Source organism: Ursus maritimus, unplaced genomic scaffold, assembly GCF_017311325.1.
Source record: "Ursus maritimus isolate PB19 unplaced genomic scaffold, ASM1731132v1 scaffold_8, whole genome shotgun sequence".
Taxonomy (NCBI): Eukaryota; Metazoa; Chordata; class Mammalia; order Carnivora; family Ursidae; genus Ursus; species Ursus maritimus.
This window is the reverse complement of record NW_024426996.1, coordinates 15,508,908-15,513,183: the sequence shown is the minus strand read 5'-3', so window position 1 is coordinate 15,513,183 and position 4,276 is coordinate 15,508,908. Positions and strand designations below refer to the sequence as shown.

At 36.7% G+C, this 4,276-nt stretch overlaps 1 non-coding gene across 1 annotated transcript; it reads right to left on the bottom strand.

Moving 5' to 3' along the window:
* Positions 1 to 3,912: 3,912 nt before the first annotated feature.
* Positions 3,913 to 4,018, bottom strand: LOC121101601. Its single transcript, XR_005833585.1, has one exon. It is a non-coding gene; the product is annotated as a U6 spliceosomal RNA (small nuclear RNA).
* Between the last annotated feature and the right edge of the window lie 258 nt (positions 4,019 to 4,276).

Here is a 4,276-nt window from a genome sequence, read left to right as displayed (position 1 = left end):
TCTTATGTAAAATGCCTTGTAGATGTAGAGGATCTCGTTTGCCTTGTTTAATACAGAACACTAATTCTGTAATAAACTTTGAATGTTGATGATATGGATGGTAGACATCAAAAAGCATATCGTTCTTCCTAGAGTTGCTTCTGATGGATTAGAATCGTTAATTCTCATGATCCACAAATCAGATGACCTCTAGGGAAAAGGAGAATCACTAGAGATATTTTGTTCACCATCTGAAGCCAGGAGGTCTGACATTTCCGTGGCACACTCAGCTCACATCTACTTAAGTGGGAGTGCGAGTTGAACTACGTTCAATGAATGTGCAAAAATAATGTTCTACGTGTGAAGGCATTCTGGAGCCCTGCCTTTGACTCAAGAGTTTCTTCCTCTCATTCCCACAGGATGACCCCTTTCTTCTCTTGGAACTAAAAAAAGGCAGTATTTTTTGAAACCAGTTTTGTTGAAAAGGTATTTTCAAATATTTTTCTTTAGAGGGTCTAAGTCATTTTGTAAATAGGCAAGATGAAAAACATGTTTGAACTGGATTTGATAGATGATGTTAAAGTTCCTGAGTGATTCATTTTTATCTTTGGTATCTTTTTTAAAAAAAAATCTTTTTATCTTTGGTAATTAAATTACCTGAACCTTTCAGCCAAGGGATTCATGCCCTGACTTTTAATGTTTGCTAGTGCATTATAGAGCATGGTCAGAGATTCCTCTGCTGTTTTCCATTGTGGTAAATACCCACACAAGGAACAGGAATCACGTGGATTAACTCTCTTTCTTTCTAGATAGACAAGTAAAATAGATAGACGGCTCTGTCACTTGTGCCTAAGTTCCTTTTACTTGTCTATTTGACAGCGAGATAAATATGACAGCTATTGTACTTAAAACAAATCTAACAATACAATCTGTTTTATTTTTTTTAATAAAAAAACAATCCATTTGGGTTGAAAATGGGGCTTCAAAAATAACATAGCATTACCCCTCATAGTTTGTCAGTAATTCATTATCTTAATCTTTTTTTGTAAGTTCAGAAGACTTCACTTCTTAGTCTTGTCCATCTGTAATATAAGTATTATTTGTTTTGGGGCGCCTGGGTGGCTCAGTGGGGTAGGCATCTGCCGTCTGTCTGCCTTTGGCTCAGGTCATGATCCCGGGGTCCTGGGATCAAGGCCTGCATTGGGCTCCCTGCTCAGTGGGGAGTCTGCTTCTCCCTCTCCCTCCCCTTGCTTGTTCACTCTCTCTCAAATAAATAAATTAAAAAAATCTTTTTAAAAAAGTATAATTTGTTTCAACTTTCGCAGTTGGAGAGGGCCACGCAAATAGCCACAGCTTCTCTGAGCACTGACAGACACCGGTAAATAAATCAAATGGTATTGATTTTATGTCCCCAGGGTACCCACTGTTTCTCTTATCCTCACTTACTTGGATGGTATTGTAAATATAGACTGTAAAGGGAGTCCAGCTGAGAGTGTGTGTAACTTTGTACAGATCTGTCACCACTGCCAGAGAAACAGCAGAAGATCCATATTTAATTGCTATATGGAGCAGTAGTGTCACTTATGTCATGAAACAAGTGATTATCTTCTATGTTCCAGAAATCAATATTTAGGGTTCCCCCCCCCCAAAGTTAAACGTGTCATTGGATTGTGTGTATGTATACTGCTAAATTAGCATTTCTGAGTAAGGGTCATTTCTAATAAAACAAGTAAGAAATCTGAATTCTTACAGGTGATGTTAATTTGGTTTTAAATATCTTATATTAACATGGCTATTTTTTTTGCTCAGCTTGGGCTTGACTGAAGGGTGTTTGAGTTTTTAAGACTGCAGTGTAAGAGGGTAGTGCAATGATTCGTTTTGTATCTTACATAGAGAGCCTTTAATAAAAACACCCACAGACTTGTATTGAGTGCCGACCTTGAATTAAAAACCGTGCTTATTCGTGGTGGGAGGAGGAGGTTGTGTGCTAGCTAGTCCTTTTTGATAGCTGTATACAGGAGGGGCAAAATTGTAAGATGTTTAAGCTTGGTCCGTGGTTCCTGTCTCACTGTGTTATCTCGCGGTCACCTGATAGGCTCAGGCCCTGGGTGGTTTCTTCTTGCACCCACACTCTTATCATCAAAAGCTACCTTTCCCATGCCCTTCCCACCAGGTGCTTTCTGCACTATCCGAAAGGGCAGCTAACTGCTCTGATCACAGACAATGTGTACACAAGCCTTGCTACAATTCTGTATTATCGTCTTTTACAAGTTCCCTCTGGGGAGCAAAACAAACCCAGGGCTTGATGGCAACATGGAAATTTCAGGTGTTGTGGAAGGTAGGTTAGTGATTCGTTCCATGTGGCTTTTCTGTTATCACTGTGATACCATACTGTGTGGTTGGCCTGCATTTTCATGGGCTTCAATCTATACCTGACAAATAAGCATGCTTTAAATTAAGGTCATAATCCTGATACTAAAAAATACTTACTTAGAAGTATTAAATCTGTGACATATGCTCGCTTTTTTTTTTTTTGCAATTTTCTTTTTTCTTTTTTTTTTTTTTTGCAATTTTGATGTAAGTGGGGTAAATGATGTAGTAGAAATGCATATGTAATAGATTATGTTTTACAATTAGGCCCTCAGTTTTGTGGCATATTCATTAGTACATTGGCAATTCTTCTCCTTTTTAAAAAATTGGAATCATCTAAAAAATTGGGGATAGTCGTTATTATTTCCACATGTTCCTGGATTGTTGAACATTTATTTATTTGTAAATTCGGGGGTATTCCTTGAATTTTGATTGTGCTGCAAACTCTCAGTTTAGGGAGTGTGGAAATTTTCATAAAGAGGAAAAAACTGATCATTTGGGATTTATGAGGGGGATAACAGACATTATACAAATTTTACACAATGTACACATTATTGAAATGAAAAAAGGGAAAAAAAACAAGCACGCACACAAATAAAAGCCACAAAACAAGCATCAGCAGCTGTAACTGAGAGTATGTAGTCCTTAGCTTTCCCAACTCCCTCTCCCGAAGCTGACCTTCTTACAGATACTTCCGCTGCCCTGCTTCCTCATTTACAAGATAACCTTATGTATCTTTTTCAACAAGGTTTTCTCAGTGTATTCAACCTATTGCTCAACAAACTCTGCAAGACAGATGGCAAATTTGCATTTAAACAGTCTGGAAAGCTTTTTTTTTTTTTGTATCAATTCATTGGTTTCATCTTATTAGTGCATCAGCATGGAGTGCCTCTTAACTACAGGGAAGTGTTAGCCCAGTTTTAATTATATTCCCCATTTAGAAAGTAGATTCTGTAGTTTCAACCTGCAGCATCGTGAAGGATTTCCACTTAGTGGATGCTTGCAAATGCAATATATAAATGCCTTATTTTCCATGCAATGTTGTATAATAGTGTAAGTCTCCAAGGAATCCAAGCTCTTAAGTGAGTCATATTTGCTTTCTTTGTCTGATTAAAATGAAAGTCAAAGACCATGAAAATACCTATGTCCAGACAAATATATTATCCAGTTTAGAATAAAATTAGGCTAAGAAATACAAAAAAAATGTTGCTGGTCTACAATATTTTTACCACCTTTCTGTTACCAAGTTTTTTTTTTTTGTTTTTTAACTTGTTCCCCTGGGGTCATATTATTCCAATGATTTCTTTATTTATAGTCAGTTTAGAACTTCCATAGTTATGAACAGAGCTATGTTCCAGAGTAAACTGCATTCTGCTCACCATCAGCAAATAGTTTTAGTAGTGGTCTATAGTCATATTAGTTTTGGCTGTATCTTACTGTTTCCTGTAAGGTATTAGTCATTAATTGGTGGCCCTTGACGGCAAACTGTTTTATTTTGTCAACTCAGTGGTTTTTATTTGTTTTTTTTTTTTTTTTTTTTTTTTTTTTTTGCTTTTTTTTGTTTCTAATGTGAAATGCTTCACGGATTTGCATGTCATCCTTGCGCAGGGACCATGCTAACTTCTCTGTATCGTTCCAATTTTAGTATATGTGCTGCCTAAGTGAACACTAACTCAGTGTTTTTATTTTTGTCTTTATCCAATTTGTGCCCTTTTAGGTGAACGTGCACCTAAAGGTTTTGCTATAAAACTCCAGCAATCTCTTTTATATATAGCCTATTCATTTTAAATGCCTGTACCTGGCTGGCATTTAATGGCATTCAAGTTTGTCATATTGGCTGTGTAAGTGCTTGTAAGAAGAGGGATAAGTGGTAAAGATCGAAAGTGGCAAAAAATAAAAAATAAAAGGTAACCGTTCCATGTAAATA